Below are 16,739 nucleotides of genomic sequence, written 5' to 3'. Positions count from 1 at the left end.
AAGAAGGATGAGCTCATTCTCTGCAAGTTGAAAGAGGCACACAGAAGTGTGGGATGGGACAAAAATTCACTTCAACTCCTCTGGCGTGGCTGACAAAACAAATACCCTCCCCATGGGAGGGCCTGCCCTAGGATGGGAGGGGCGCAAAGTGAGGGATGCTTTGTCTGTTCTGGTGGAGACCTAGGGGAAAGCCCTCAACAGATCCCCCAGGCTGTGGGGGCCTCAGAGGGTAGCATTGGAATTAGATGGCAAATGACTGGGAGGCTGTCAGAAGAAGGAAGTGGGAGGGAAAGGGGGCTTCCAGTAGGAGAGAAACCTGAGCAAAGGCCCTGAGGCAGGAAAAGGCCCAGTACACTTGAAAAAGGGCTAAAGGAAACTTAAAGCTCCTCTGGAGGCAGCCTCCTTCACATACATGGGAGAAAACCTGGGAGAAAACGGAGGCCCAGAGAGAGGATGTGCTTCTGAGACCTAGCGACAGAAGGCAGAAGCCAGGGCTCCTGCCCTCCAGGTCAGAGACCTTTCTGCTGCTGTTGGTTTTGCCTCCTTTGCTTTCCTCTCCCCAGCTAGGGAGGCTGCATCAAAGTCCTTGTTCTCTGCCTCCCTCTGCCAGCAGCTAGCTGTGTGATATTGACCAAGTCACTTTACCTCTCTGAGCCCCTCATCTCCATTAAGAAGGGGGTATAAGGCCTTGCCTCACCTGGGAATGCTACCTCTGACTCCTTAGGGAGCTAAAAATTGTCTTAATCATCCTCCTATCTCCAGCACTAGCAGAAGCTACAGCACAATGTAGGTGCTCAAGTATTTTTATTTTTATTTAAAAAATTTTTCTATTCTTTTGGTGGTGCCGCACGGCACACGGGACCCTAATTCCCCAGCCAGGGATAGAACCCGCATTCCCTGCATTGGCAGCGCAGAGTCTTAACCACTGGACCACCAGGGAAGTCCCTCAAGTAAGTGTTTTTAAATGAAGGAAAGAAGGAATGATGAGCTCCTTGACTCTTCCTCTACCACCCTCTTTTGAGAGCCTCAGCCTCTCCCGTCCCCAAGCAGGATATATGGTGAAGGAGGCCCAGGATCATAAAAACATTGAAAGGGAAGGCAGGAAAGATGCATAACCTAACTGCACAGAGGCCCTGACTTCTCCCTGTCTCTAGGCGGATGCCCTTGAGAGTGCCCTTCCTTGCAGCCTTGGCCTTGCTGAAAACTGCTGCGGTGAGGCGGCTGGAGGAAGAGCCTAGAGCTCTAGCAGAACATGGGGGCAGCTGGACCCAGGAGGAGCCCTGGCAGGCCTCTCCCCACTCACTGCCACTCGGATCAGAGAAGTATCCCAAGCCCTCCTGTCCCAATCCCGAGGGGTTGGCTCTGGAACCTTCCGTTTCCCATGCCAATGATTCCTTAGTTTTTCCAAACTCCAGTTACCCTTCTCTTTTGAGGCCCCCTTCTCACGTTAAAATTTTTATTGCCCATTTCCTTCTTCATGATAGCAGATGTATTTCTTTTAACCTTGTAAAATACGCACACACACACGAAACCAATCTATGGTGATAGAAATCAGATCTTGGTCACCTCTGGGGTGGGAACCAACTGGGAGGGGGCATGAGGGAACTTAGGGATGCTGAAAATGTTCAAAGTCTTTATCTAGGTGATAGATAGGTATACATATTTGTCAAAATTCAAATTTTGAGCTGTGCAGTTAAGATTTGTGTATTTTACTATATGTAGATTATACCCAATAAAGTACTGCTAGCATAAAAGACACATACAGAGAAATACATAGAACAGACATGATCAGTTTAATGAATTATAAAGCAAGTACCTGCGTAAACACCACCCAGAATACCCGCTGCCCATGCAGTCTGCAGTGCTGGCTCCCCTTGGACCCCAACACCCACACATTGGACATCATAGCCCCAGGCACCTCCTGCTCCCCAGATTTAGGAGGACACAGAGACCAGGGATGGGGGCAGCCCATAGGCTTTGGAATCTAGAATTTCCCACCAGGGTAACCCCAGGCTTGACTGCAACTCCTGTTCTGGTGAGCTGAAGGAACAGAAAACACACGCATTTCCCCTTTCTGGGAGGGGGGTTTCCGTACCAGCCTCCCCAGGCTGAGTCTTGGCTGGGGGGTGGGGGGTGTCCCCAGCGAAAGTCCAGGAGAAATGTGCCTTCCCTGCATCCCTGCTAAAAATAACCTCAGGCAGCACTGCTGCCACCGAGCAGCAGGAAGGACGGAATCGTGTTTTGCTTTAAACCTCGAAGCAGCTCAGCCGTTGGGGGCGAGGGAGGGGTGGGAGAGAGAGGCTAGGGATCTGAGAGCCCTGGCAGTACTCTCCCCACCCCCACCCTCAGCTGCAGCTGGTCCTCTCTGGGGTGCCTGGGAGGGGTGTTGGGGGAGAGGGGTGACAAGCCTTCCCAGCAGAGCAGAAAGCGGGGGAAGGTTGGGGATGGATGGGGAGGGGGGTCTCTGTCCTGCTCACTGGAACGTGCAGCCTGGAGGGGCAGGAGTCACGTACTCCACGGGGTCCCCACCTCCTCTGAGAAGGACTCTGTCCCAGCAGCCCAAGCCAGGCTCCCTCTGTCGGCCCCTGCCCTCCTGCAGCGTGGCCGCCTGCTCCCGCGGGCTCCTGGCACACACAGGGCTGAGGATTGTCACTTCACAGTCCCCAGCTCTGTCTGGCTTCTGCTCTGCCCAAAGAGATCGGGAGGTCCTCAAGGGCGGGTGCGGTCCAGCGGCGAGGAATTTCCCTGGAAACGGGAAGTACAAGATGTGTCAGTGTGGGATCCCAGCGCTGAGTAAAGGGAAGAGGCCCTCCTGGCCGTCGTCGCCTGCTCTCCTCCCACAGCTCCCCTGCCTGGCTCATGCATCAGGGGCGTTACGTGGTGGGAGGACCATTCTGCAGTCGATTCCAGTTTTAAGAACAACCGTGGGTTGAATGTGTGCCATGTTCCGGGCAGTGTACTGCCCTTACATGGATTACCTCATTTAATCCTCTCCACAAGCCTATGACATTGGAATTCTTACTCTCCCTATTTACAGATGATGAAACTGAGGCTTAGGGTGATGAAATACTCATTCTAGACTGCAACCGGTAGAACATGACAGAGGCAGGGCTTGAAGTCATGATTTGGGACATAGAGAACGTCCAGGATGAATATCCTGAGAATAATGAGACAGAATTTTGGAAACTGGACCTTCCTAAATAATTTAGGACACTGGTTGCTGTACATGATATTCTGGTAGAAAAAACAGCAGTGGATTTAGAGCAGAAATATGTACTAGCAGTTAGGATATTGGCCAAGGAACTTAACCATTCTGAGCCTCAGTTTCCATCTCTAGAAAATGAGTACAGTAATCCTTGCATGGAGTTGCTGGGGAGTAATGAATTTGAATGCGGCATTTTTTCTAAACCTGAAAAACACCAAGTTCCGTTCTACCTCAGAGCCTTTGGATGTGATTTTTCCTACGCCTAGAACCCTAAGTTTCCAGATGTTCACATACTGGTTTGTTCCTGTCATCTAGGTCTCAGCTCAAACATAACTGTCCTCAGAGCAGCCTCCACTGACTACCCAGCCCACCCCATTACTTGCGATTGCATCACTGTGTTTTATTTTTCTTCACACTTAGCACGATCTGAAATTATCTTTTTGATTTATTTGTTTTGTTTTGTTTTGTTTGTTTGTTTATGGCCTATCTTCCCTCCCCAGCCACCAAGGAGGTAAAGTTCCTTGAAGGCTGGGACTTCCGTGTGGTTCAGTGACCCACTCCCAGTGCTCAGAGTAGCACCTGGCAAACATCAGAGCTTGCTAAATATTTATGAATGAATGAATGATTATGCTTTGGAAATAGCATTATATTGAAGTGCCTGACTCTCCCTCAGGCCTTGCTGAGCCAAAGGGCAGTAAATGTGGGTTAATGGGGACTCAAGAGAGTGTTTCAGGCCTGGCGCAGGCCCAGCCCTGGAGCTCCTGGGCTGAAGGGAGCCATAAGGCTGCTTGGGTTTCCGGCTGCTCCAGGATAAAGGTCAACTCTGTCGCTGGAACAGGAGGTTCTGTACCATCTGGGGCTGCCTGCCTCTGGCCACATCTGCCCAGGTTCCCCAACCTGCACTCCAGGTCCCAGCCAGACCAAACAACTCAAAGTGCCTGCCAGAGAACCTAGGGCTGCTTCACGCCTGTGTGCCTTTATACACACTGTTCCTTTTACCTGGCACGCCCTGCACCCTTGCTCTGCCTGGCTAGCTCCTCTCAGACTTGAAGACTGGCCTCCTCAGAGGAGCCCTCCCTGAGCCCTCTGGCCACACCCAGTCTCTGACTTCCCAGGGCATTACAGTGATCTGTTTTTGTGCATCTTCCCAAGTAGCTGGGAGATCAACCTCTCTCTCTCTCTTTTTTTGTTTTAATTTTGTTTATATTTTGGCCGCACTGCATGGATATCAGTTCCCCGACCAGGGATTGAACCCGGGCCCTCAGCAGTGAAAGTCCAGAGTCCTAACCACTGGACCACCAGGGAATTCCCAGCCTGGGGATCTCTTGAGGACAACGACCAGCTTTTGTGTCCCTAGGTTGAAGCACAGTGCCTGGTGCACACAATAGCTGCTTAATAGATGCTCCAGCCCAGCTTTTGGACTTTGGATTCCCCAGGCATTAACACAATTCCTGGGGCACACAGTAGGCACTCATTAAGTGCACACTGAGCACATGAACCAGAGCAATCTGACCCCTCTTCTAAAGCTGGAGGTGAGGTGAGGAGTGGGGGCGGGGAGGTAGGCATGGAAGATGCTTCCTTGCAAGCAAGATGGTGTCAGAGGGCAGAAGGCAGAGGGGACCTTAGGAAGCTTCCCAGGAGAACGAACATACAAAAAGCAAAGGTGAAAAGCAAACACGGATGGAGGTGTATAAACAGGGCTCTCAGTGAGCAAGGAGAGAAAAAGAGAGAAGGAAGGATAAAAGAGGAAGAAAGAACTGGGCTGAGAGGGGACAAAATGTGCCCGTGAGAGCCGCAGAGGACAGGAAGCCAGAGACCAGGCCAGGCTGACTAACTACAGGATGTCTGGTGCCCTTGCTTCAGCCCTGGGGGTAGATAAGGATGGCATGGGCAGTGTGGTGCTATGGTCCCTTCCTAGGGTGAACAGGCTGGATGAAAGGTCACATGTCACCAAGTTTGGGGACATCTTCGGAAACTCTCCCTCTCCTAACTCAGGAGAGGCCCTGTGTTATGAAACAAAGCACCCCAGATGTCACAGTCGCAAATCTAGTTTCTTGCCCTTGGGTGAGCAACTTAGCTGCTCTTGCCTCAGTTTTCCAATCAGGAAAGTGGGTACTATTCTCCTCACTTTAGAAGAACATTAAGCTCATACTGAGTTAGGACACATAAGTGAAATATACACACCCTGATATGGCCAGGGATTGACATAATGGTGGTGATTTCTGCCAAAGCCTTGCTGTAAATGGCTCCTAAAAGAGGCTATGCCACCATGTCACTGAGTGCCACAGACAGTCCTGAGTTTGGAGACCTGGAATCCAGGTTCAGCCCCTGGTTCTTAGTTCCCAGTGCTGGAGTGGTACAATGAGGCAAAGTTTACTCCCAGGTGAGGGGCTGAGTGGAGGCAGTCATCACAACCAGCTGAGAGATGACTGAGGCCACCCACAGCCAGCAGGCCTGACCACCCACCTCCACCACTGAGTGTCCTCTGGGGCCTCTGCATTTCAGCCTGTCAAATGGGCTGAAAATGGTTTTCTGGCTATCGTATTATACTTCAAGGCACGCGTGGGCTCTAAGGAGGTGGAGTTCCTGGAATCATTTGAAGGGAGGGCGGAATAAAACTCTGAGGCTTGAGAATTGGAGGGTTCGTGATTTAGGTACATGGTCTAAGCCATGTAGCAGGACACTTCGAAGTGCTCGCTTTGCTGTCAGACAGACCTAAATGTGAATCCCAGCTCTGTCACTTCTCTGAGACTCCGTTTCCTTAACTGGCAAAGGGGGCTCACAGTAGCACCCACCTCCTAGAGTCACTGTGAAGAGTAAATGAACTTGTGTATATAAAGCCCTGAGCCCAATGTTTGGTCCCTGGGGGGCAAGCGACACGAACTGTTATTGTGAAAAATAATATCACGTGCTCCTAGGGGAGGAAGGCCAGACCTTAAATGTATCGATCTCTGAATATCAAAGCCACTTTGAGGAGATTAAAGTGGTCACAACTCAAATATCATTATGCCACCAAGCGTCAAATTTCATTTTGCATCTTCTATTAGGAATGCGTGACTCCTGGGGGTGGGGGGGTGGGGGTAGGATCCCCCTCCCCCACCTCCTACCTCTGTCTTGTTTTCTGTTGCCAATGGGAGAGGATCAAGGATTAACAGGTCTGTCAAGCTTTGGGATTGGGGGTGGCAACTTAAATAGAGCCTTCAGCTCACTTCTCTAGCTGGGCTCAAGCATATTGCTGAAGTGCTTGGGAAAACAAGGGTGGCAAGGAGTCAACCTCAAAGGCCCAGAGGAACTCCAGACCCAACTTGCAGGGCCCATAGCTTTGGAGGCTGTTTCGGGCTGGCTGATGGGAGAGAGAAGGATACTGGAGGCTTCAGCCTTCCTGAGAACAGCTTCTCTCCTCCAGGGCTTTCTCTGCACCCCACCCTCACCTCCCAGAAGAGTTTAGATCCCAAGGACTGACCCATGGTGGGTGGGGGAGCCCAGGTGGAAGGTGGGCAGATGAGAGCAGGGGTGACAGGCAGCAGGATGCCACGGCTGAAGAAGGAAGTATAAATATAAAGCAGCCAGTGTAGGACTGGACAGAGGCCATATGAAACACACGGTACATTCCGGCCCCAGCGTAACAAACTGTACCAGCCTTTTTCAGAGCTGGGAGCACGGAGGGGAGGGAAGAGAGCAGAGGTTCCTTCGAGGTTGGCCCTGCCTCCTCCTCCCCCACTTCTCCCACAGCAGGGAAAGTCCCGATGTTCCTTTTGCAACCACAGGAAACCTACTATCCCTGCTCACACTCTGTACCCAATGTTCCTCTGGGCAGCTCCAGACTGGGGGAGAGCAACGAGGGGGAAGGGGTGGGGGGAGGGGAGAGCCACAGCAGCCCAGGTCACATCAGGGGAGGTGGCAAGCATCACTTGGACACTGACTCACAGAATCACAGCCTGTGAGTGCTGCAATGGAGGTACAGATGACGGGGAGGCGCAGGGAAGGAAGTGCCTTGCCCAAGGTCACACAGCCAGTTGTTCAGCAGGGTGGGACCAGAGTGCCTCCAGAGCTGGGCAGTGCTTGGGCAGCTCTCTTGGGTGTAGTATGTAGGAGTGGCAGGCCAAGGAACAGGCAGTGCTCTGGGACTGAGGGTGGGGAGCCCAGATCCAAGGCTGCCTCTACGCTCTGGTTGGCTCCGGGCAGGTCTGGCTTGGGTACTGTCCCCTCCATTCTTCCCAAACCTACCCCCCTCCCTTAAATATTAGCGATAATGCATGTGACGTGCCTGACATGGAGGCTGGTTTGCGGTGATGTCAACCAGACGGAGTCACCTCCACGCCTTTTCTCTCCTCCTCCACACACAGAGCTCAAGGCCTAGAACCTCCGGCGATCTCTCTCCCATATCACCGCCTCCTTCCTACTGAGTCCCTATAGCTCTTACACATTTGGTACTCACCACCTGTTGGCTTGGGTTATTATTTAACTTCACATGCCATGTGTTTGTCTCTTCAACTGGTCTGCAAACTGCCCAAGGGCAGGAAATCATTTCAATACACCCAACATTTATTGAACATCAACTCCAGTGCCAAGCTTGGCCTGTGGGGGATGAGCTTAAGCCATGAGGGGAGGCCTCAAAGAAGCAGACTTTGTTTCTGCCCCAAGGACTTTCTAATCTGGTTAGAAGAACAGGATTAGTAAACAGATCACTAGAATGTGAGACAGGCCACACGCTGTGTGGTGAGAAAGGTACAGACTGAGTGTGCGGGGCTTTCAGAGGAGAGAGGAATCAGATTTGGCTGGTGCTGTTCCAAGTAGGCTTCATGAGCCGGAGCTTGAGAGATGGGTAGACACGGAGGACAGGCCTGCCTGGCATGGGGAATGGCACAGCAAACTGTGGAGGTTGGAAGGAGGGAGAAAGGACTTTAGGAAGCAGGTCGTAAACTTTTTAATGACATTCTAAGCAGGACCTAACAGAGCCTTCCGTACGGTAGGTGCTCAGTATGTAAGTCTTTTGTCCCCTCGTTGGTTCAGAGACGGTGGAAACTTCAGGACCAGCGCTTGGGGACATCTTTCTGCAGAAGAATGGGTAAGGAGAAGCAGCGGCCCTGAATAAATCCGGGTTTGGGCTGAACAAAGGGAGGGGTCAGGCTCGGGTTTGGGGTCGTCTTCCTCCACCCCACCGCCCACTCCCACCCGTTAGTGTCCAGGCTCTTCCTACTCCTGGCGGCCTGCCAGGGGGTTCCCAAGCTCTCGAAAAGAACTGGGCTTGGTTTGCCAGCCCCTGGGAATCCCTGGAGTCTCCAGGCTTGTGTGAAGAAAGGATCAATCAGGGAAGGGGTTGGAGGAACAGAAAGGCTCCCCGGGGAGATGGCTTGAATTGGTCCCCTCTAGCGGGCTTCCGTTGTCACGTGACTGCATCCCAGGTCTCCCCAGTCTGCGGCTGGCACGCTCCCAGCTATCCTCCTCCAGACTCCTGGACTGCAAGCTAGTGGGGCTGGGGCGGCAGCCCGGGCGGCTCCTTCTCTCGCGTGGAGCTACCAACACTTGCCCCCACCCCTTACAACTGTGCTGCCTCGGGCCCCCACACGCCTGGGAATCCAAACCGGGGCTCAGGTGGGAGATGGAGTGGCCTGGGTGCGCTAAGACCGGTGGCGGGGCAGCGTCGCCGGGACCACCGGGTCGGGGCGCGCGTCGCCGGGGTTGCGCACCAGCCCCCGGCCGTCCCTGGTGCCCCAGCGCGCACTCCAAGGGCTGCAGCGGCGGAGAGGCTGCGGCGGCGGCGGCGGGGAGGCTGCGCGCCGAGCGCAAGCCGCGAGCACAAACAGGGCGAGGAGGCTGGTGTGAGCGCCTGGGCCCGCTGCCAGCGCGCCGGGGCTGGAACACAATGTCCCGAGCGGGCGGGCGGGCGGGCGAGCGGGGAGCGAGAACAGCCTGACTCAGCAGCTGGGTAAGTGGGTGTGCTCGCTCACCAGATCAACCGCTCTTGCAGCCTGCGGTCAGCGACGACCCGACTCTCGGAGGCTCCCCCGAGCGGGAGGGGCGAGCGCACGGCCCGCTCGCGGCTCCCGCCCTGCCTGCCGCTCGGGACCTCCACGTGGCCGGTTCGCGCATCCCTTTGCCTTCTCGCCCCTCCATCAAAGCGTTTCGCGGCCCCCAGCCGGAGCAGAGCAGGCGCTGCCCACTTGGGAGGGGCACTCTTCTCCCTCCACCCGGCAGGTATGGCCCGCCAGATAGCCGCTGAGTACACGTTGTCCCATTCTCCCACCACTCTGGGAGGCTTCTGGAGGTCTTGGCGTGGAGGAAGTAACTCTTAGTTGCAGATGGAGGTAGAAATTTGGTCTAGGGTGGTGGGGAGCAGAGGAAGAGGATGCTGGGAGAAATGGGATACAGGGCAAGAAGATCTTCCTCATCTCTGTCCTCAGTTGAACCAGAGTTCAGAGTGTCTTCCTGTCCCCTCCCCTCAAAACCACTAGGCCCCTGAAGATTTCCTCAGAGGGAAGGAGAAGCAGGTGGGGAGGTGCTTTGAAGCCTGAGACCCTGCTTTTCTGCCTTACCCACCCTCCCACCCAAAGCCACAACAGAAACCCACGAATCCTGCCACCCAGCCACAAAGCTTCTCCTTCCTCCTCTGCGCCTGCTGTCTCCTGTGGTCTGGTGGGGCCATTGTGGGGATGACAGCCCTAGGGCGGAGCTCAGATATCAGCACAGAGCAGGACTCTTCCTGAAGGGGTGGGGACCTGACCCACACCCCAGTCTCCTGGGGTGTCTGCAAGGTGCCCCTGGGGACACCATGTGCCTGCGGTGTGCCAGGGCAGGCAGGGAGGGGCTCCATCCTCTGCCAAGTTCCAGGAAAGGTCCTGGCAGCACAGTTCTGGGCTCTAGGGCCTTCCAAGGTGGAGCTGGGGGAGGGATCCCAGGCTGCTGAAGTGCCTCACCTGGGCCTCAACCCCACCCCCCCCTTCCCAGGCATCTCTGGCACCTTCTGGGGCCAAAGTTGAGGAGACGGATGCCAACCATCTTCCCACACATACAGGCATACTTCCCACACATGTGCTCACCCAGCCAGTGCTTACCAGGTCCCTCGGTCAGGAGGCACTTTCACTGTTGTTGACTCCAACCTTCTACCTGATGGATGAAATCTGTCCACAATATCCCAGGCCAATGTTCTGAAGCTGTTTGCATACCCATAGTGACGGGGACACTCTCTTACAAGGCAGCCACTACCCTTCAGGACTTCCCTATCTCCAAGTCCAGTCACCTACAGGACACCTGCCCTCACATAGCCTAGGAGTGACTGAACTCGCCCTCACGCCCCTCACACTGGCTCCACCCCCTTGCCCACGGTGACCCTCCCACTCCCCAAACTCACGTGAAGGAAGATTAATTCTTAACTATTTTCCTTCCTTCACCATCTGATCCATTACCAAATCCTTCCCTTTCTTGCTTGTATTATAACATGTATTGTTTGTTACTTTCTTCACTTAGCCTTCCTTTCCAACCCCACAGTTTCCACCTTTGGCCCAAATTCCCACAGTCACTGCCACACTGTCCTTTCTGACCCAGGTTTTTCCTTCCTCCTACACACCCTGCTGGAATTATCTTTCTCAAACACTGTTTATTGTGTATGTTATCAACTTCAGACTCCTCAACCAAGCACACCGGGTACACCAGCTGCTAACCTGTGTGTTTCAAATGAAGGAGCCCGCACTCATTCATGGTGTACCCAGACCACAGGGTCCAGCACAGGGCCTGATGCACAGCAGGAGGGCAGCCAATGTTCTTCAAGTGTCCAATGCATTTGGTTATGCTCCTTTCTCTTCTCCCCATTCTCTGTCCTGGCTTGGTCTCCACATTCCCATCAAGACTGTTGGCTTCCTGATGCTCATGCAGGCCTTTTTGTTCTGAGCAGCCCTGATTTTTTTTTTTTTTTTGGCTCCACCACTTGGCATGCGGGATCTTAGTTCCCCTACCAGGTATTGAACCCGCACCCCCTGCAGTGGAAATGCAGTTTTAGCCACTGGACTGCCAGGGAAGTCCCAGCCCTGGTTTTTAAATTTCCCAGAATCTTCAGAGAGGGGTGGGGAAGAGAGAAGCTGACATCCAAATTAACATCAGGGGGTTGTGCCAAATACTAACTGCAGAGACCCTGAGTGCCAAGTGGAATGAGTGTAGCCTTTGCTTCAGCAAGAAGCAGAAAACCGAGGAGGGCGGAGGGCAGAAAAGAAAGTGGGTGCAACCAGTGGCTCTGGGGTTTACAGAGGGAGCTTGTCATCGGAGATTCCAGCCTGCCTAGCTCTGGGTGGACAGTCTGATACCCTTAGGTTGCTCTCTTTTTTTGGCACCACATCTCTCACACATACACACACACACTCCCAGTGATCCTGGCTCTATTACCACCTCATAACCCAGCTCAAAGACTCTGATAATCTCCATCCCACTTGGATCATGCTGTCATCAACTTTCCTCTGAGCCTTTTGAGCTGCCTTCGATCTTTCCTATATTTTATTGCTGCATTATGTCCTGTAGTATTTTCAGCCCCAAAGATTATAAACTTCTTCATGGCAGGGACAGTGTTATTTATTTAATATCATCTGTTTTGAGAAGGAAGGATAAGATAGGGCACTTGGATTTTGGAGGCCACAGAGACTTGAGCCTGGCTCCTTGTTCCAACACTTTGCTATTTGGCCTTGGGCAAGTCTCTTAATCTTTCTGAGTCAGTTTCTTCATCTGTAAAAGGGGCTAGAGATACTTACCTTGCAGAATGAGAGGCAAAGATTACAAAGACTACAAAGTGCCCGTTGCCAAGTGAGCAGACAATAGCTTGTCTTCCTTCCCTGCACCGTGGGAGCTTTCCATGAATTGGGGGATAAGGTTCCTTAACTACTGCCCCCCCCCAAGACAGAAATTTCTAAGGGAGTAAAAGGACACTATTAACAGTTACACCGGTTCCACGGACGTAACTCAGGATGTACGGCCACCTTACCCTAACTCACAAAAACCTGTGAGTGCAGGGTTCGGATCCTGCGCCGCCAGAAACCAGTGCCTAAGCATGGCGCCAAGCATAGTTCAAGCTCAGTGAACGCTGTCGAATGAACGAGTGAACGGAACCTGTCCTGCCCTCAGCTTCTTGGAGCATCAGCGAGTGAAGACGCAAAGACTAAAAAGGCCGCCCACAGCGGCTCCCCACCCCCACCCGTGTGCCACTGTGTCTAGCTGCCTCCTTTAGCTAAGGTCTCTCGTACTCCAGCCCGCGTCCCCGCCCCTGGTTGCCTTGGAAACAGTGACGTGTACGCGAGGGGCGTGACCTCTCGCCATCCTCTCTGGGAGACCCGGGCCCCTTCTTATCCCAACCCCTGGAGAGGATGAGGTTGGGGTCCCGGATCCGGCTGACGCACGCTGGGCCTGGAACTAACCCTGCCCACCTGGCCGTCCCCTTCGGGCGCGGGGCTCGCCGGATTGCAGGCACCCCACCCCCAGCCCACCCGGGACCGGTGAGCTGGCGGGGGTCCGGAGAACGCTGGCTTCTGTCCTTGGGATCACTCTTCACCCCTTCACCCCCGACGGGCCAGTGGATCCAGAGAACGGAGGCCCAGCGCTCAGCCCAGGCCCGCTTCTTCCCGGGCAGCCCTCTGGCGCGCTCCGTATCCTGGGGGTGGGCGGGAAGGATGGGACCCCAGGACTCGCCGGGCCCCGCAGAGCGCGGGAGAGAAGGAGTTAAACAAGGTGCCGGCGCCGGGCGCGGCGGGAGTGGGGGATGGGAGCGAAGGGAAAGTGAGAGCGGGGGCGGGGGGGATCCGAGCGAAAGAACATCCTGTGCCCGCCGCCGGATGCGCGCGGGTGGGGGGGGGGCGGCGGGGAGTAGTCCGGGGAGGGAGGGCAAGATGGGGGGAGGCCCAGGGCGAGGAGAGGCGCGGCCTCCGCCCCACACTCGGTCCTCCTTCTGTGGGGCCGCCGCCCCCTCCGCACCCCGGGTTTTCGCCGCGTTTCTTCCAGTCCCCATGCCTTCGCCGGAGTCACGAGCTACCGAGAGGCCCCCCCAATCTGGTCCTGGGCCGGGGTAAGCGCGAGCTGGGGTGGGCACGGCCCTGGAGAGCGTGGGATCCATGTCAGGGCACGGGCTGCCCCCCGGGCTTTCATCTCTCCGCTTTCTGTCTTTCTGCCGGGGCAGCTCGCATGTGTGCAGCTTCCGCTGTTCACCGAGAGTCACTGTGTACATTCTCTCATTCAGTGCTGACAGCGCACTTCCGGGTGGGAGGCAGGTATTGATAGACCCGTTTTCCAGAGGAGGAAACTGAGACTCAGATTATGGAACTTGCCCAAGCCCAAGCTCGTCGGACTCCATCGGGCTTTGCGTTATAGAGTAGGCTAATTTCCCCTTAGCTTCTCCTGTGCATGCAAGTGCGGGGCCCCTCGGGGTCACCCTCCTTAAGGGCCTACTTGCGCAATAACTCCCCAATAGCGTGTTAGGCTCCTCTAATTAGTCAGGCTGAAACACCCATTACCAGAGTCCTGATAGAATAAGCAGGCAGTCTTAGGGTTTTACAGATGGGAGGATGGTTTTTAGGAACAAAGTAGCTCAGGCGAACGGGCTGGATCCCCCTAGCGCTCCTGGTTTAGGTATTTGATGGGGGAGCAGGGTTCAAAGAAGGCTCCAGAGTTGTTCAGGAGTTGAGATTGATTAGCCTGAAGACGACCAGAGTGGGAGGGGTAGAGGGTGAATGGAAGGGGCTGAATAATGTGCTTTTCAGGCCTGGCGGAGGCCCACCATCTGTGCGCTCACTGCCTTCCCATGGCCAACATTTTTGTCCAGGTGAAACCTGGGTATAATTGTTACAGTCACATTTGGTGAGCTGTGTGCTGGGCACTGTTCCAAGTACTTAATCCTCTCAAACGCAAGAGGTAGGTATTATTATTATTATTATTCCCATTTTACAGGCAGGGGTGGGGGGGTGGAATGAGGCACAAAAAAAGATTACAAAGCTAAGTCAGTAGCTGAGCTGGTTTTGAACCCTGGCAGTCTGAGTTGAGCCCACGCTCTCACTCATTAAACAAAGTGCACCTAACATGATGGGAACATGAGCCTCGAAGGTAGAAAGCTGGTGCAGATGGCAGAGAGGTGTATGTTAGGGCAGCCTGTGTCCTTTTGCCTTGGTGAGGGCAGGTAAGAAACTTGAGGTTGGCTGTGTGTGTATATGGAATCTCAGACTTCCGTCTAGCCAATATTCCAGATGTTTGGATTTGACAGAAAAAAAAGAAAACCAAGTTCTCACAAAGAGCTGCAGCCTTCACTTAACGCTCGCTAAGGATGTTCACCGTCATCTGTTGTCACCATCATTTCACAAAAGCAAGTACATTTTAATTCTTCTCGAAAGAAAACAGACATCGTCTGAATCAAAAGCAGTTGCTCTGAAGAAAGTACAGTCCTTGACTTTCCACCAACAAATACACATTCCTCTTTTTTTTTTTTAAATCATGCTGTGGACTAGCAAAAATTTCGCACTGGGGATGCCTCTGCTTCTAATCTGTCTGAATCATTTGATGGCAGAAATGGGCTAAGGTGTGGCAGGAAAGAGGTTAGAGCCAAGAAAGAACTCTCCTTCTTTGGAGATCTTTAAAGAGGAGGTGAGTACTGACTGCATTTGCTTAGAATGTGAGGGTTGCAGGATCAGCTCCATGGACTGTGGAGGCTGGTAGCTCTGGGTCCCCCCACAGAGAAGGACCTATCCTCAGATCCACCAGGGGAGCCTTGGAACTTAAAGCAGTCCCATCAGGCAGCCATTTCCTGCCTGGAGTTCATGGAGCTTGATAGGTGGTCCCATGGTATTGGGGGGGGCGGGGGCTCCAGGGGCCTCTGTCACCCTTCACTGCAGGGAGTGCATGTAGTCACTCACTGTTGGGCTGCACCCCACAGGCCTGTAAGCCGTGTAGTTGTCCAACCTTGAGACTGAAAAAAGAGCCCGGGACAGTAACAGAGATATTCATGGTTAATATAATGGTGCCTTTCTCCAGTGGGAGCCTGGATTAATTACCTTAGTAGTCTTAGGTGGGGCCAGGTATAAACCAGGTGAAATCTGTAAATCCCTTTCCAATCCTATTCCCCACAGGGCAGCAAACCCAAACCACCAAAACTTACCTGCCTGTCCTGGGACCATTTGCTAGTGTGCTCCTCTGGGCGTAGATCCTGTAGCAAAGGCAAAAATGAGTTATTGTCCTGAGAGAGAGTTGGCAGTGGTCTTTCGGTGGTCAACAGTTGAACTTGGGTTGTATTAACTAGTTGCCTCCCAGTTAACATGGCCCTGGGATGATTGCTCCTGGGATATTCAGTTACAGTTTGTAGAGCTTGAGTTAGCCTCTGGTCCACCTGTTGAGAGAGCGGGTTTCCGGCTCAGTTGTTGGGTAGTCCTTTTATCCTTTCCATTATCCGGGCAGCAGTGGGGTCGTGAGGCCGGTGGAAGTGCCAGTGTGTGTCATTTTTATCAGCCCATTCCTGAACTTTGTGGCTGGTAAAGTAGATTCCTTGGTCACTATTGATGTCCACGGGGGTCCTGTATGTCACACACAGCTGTCCTAGATCCCAAATAATGGTTTTTTGCGTTGCTAGATGACCCGGGTAGGCCTTTTGTAATGTCTCCCAGAAGCCCAAGGGTACTCTTATGTTGTTGTAGCACAGGCCCCAACCAAACTTTTCCAGGTAACTGGCCATGTCCAATTCACAAGACTGTCCCTGAATGAATATCCCCCAAAGGCTGTGTCTGGTTGTTTAGGGGGCGAGGTTGGGGGTAGGCTCATCTTTTGTAGATAATCCAGGTCCTTGCCTTTTGTCTGTATTCACCAGTCATCCCCGTCAGATGAGCCACGAGCTTAAGGCTGCTGCTCTTTAACTGAAAAGAGACTCTGAAGGTAACAGAGTGGAAGAGAATCAAGATAATGCAAGAGAAGGACATCTCTCCTGGTAGCCAGCTGCCACAGGGCGCCCCAGGCTGGTGGATGGCCACCTCGGGATCCCCCGTGCAACCTCTGTTCCCCTTCCTTACTTCTGGCATCTCGGGAGTTTCTTCGGCCTCCTGGCTGGCTCCTGGCTCGCCAGTCGTTGGGCTGCCCCCTGCAGTTCTGAAAACCTTGCAGTTACCCAGCCTCAAGACTGAAGAAAGAATCTGGAGACAGCGACAAAGACATCAGTGGTTTATTGGACAGGGGGACCTTAAGCAAAAGGTCCTGGAGTAACACCCCACTGATTATGGCAGGCAGGCAGACCATGGCAGTAATCTTTGCTACTCAGGGGAGAAGGAGGCTATTATTTATAGGGGGAATTGACGTCAGGTTGGCTCATCAGTTACCAGGGAAACCAGCTGGGGCACATCCGTCACAGCCCCTCAGATTAACGACCATCACGAGGGCAGATGTTTCCCTTTAATAAATTAGCAGGTAGAACAGGGATTAGATCAGTCACTAGCTGGGGCAGGGGGTAAACATGTTGACATGACTAGGGTGCAGACAGAAGGGACTGGTCAAGCAGAGGATGTACAAAGAGCAAGGGAAGAGCCATCTTGAA

At 53.6% G+C, this 16,739-nt stretch overlaps 1 long non-coding RNA gene across 1 annotated transcript; it reads right to left on the bottom strand.

The window, feature by feature from the left end:
• Positions 1–8,123: 8,123 nt before the first annotated feature.
• LOC130843169 (uncharacterized) lies at positions 8,124–10,453 on the bottom strand. The gene is made up of 3 exons (XR_009050775.1): positions 10,261–10,453; positions 9,157–9,557; positions 8,124–8,259 (listed from the first exon to the last, which is right to left on the bottom strand). It is a non-coding gene; the product is annotated as an uncharacterized LOC130843169 (long non-coding RNA).
• Between the last annotated feature and the right edge of the window lie 6,286 nt (positions 10,454–16,739).

This window comes from Hippopotamus amphibius, unplaced genomic scaffold (assembly GCF_030028045.1).
Source record: "Hippopotamus amphibius kiboko isolate mHipAmp2 unplaced genomic scaffold, mHipAmp2.hap2 scaffold_187, whole genome shotgun sequence".
NCBI classification, from domain to species: Eukaryota; Metazoa; Chordata; class Mammalia; order Artiodactyla; family Hippopotamidae; genus Hippopotamus; species Hippopotamus amphibius.
This window is presented reverse-complemented; position numbering and strand designations above follow the sequence as displayed.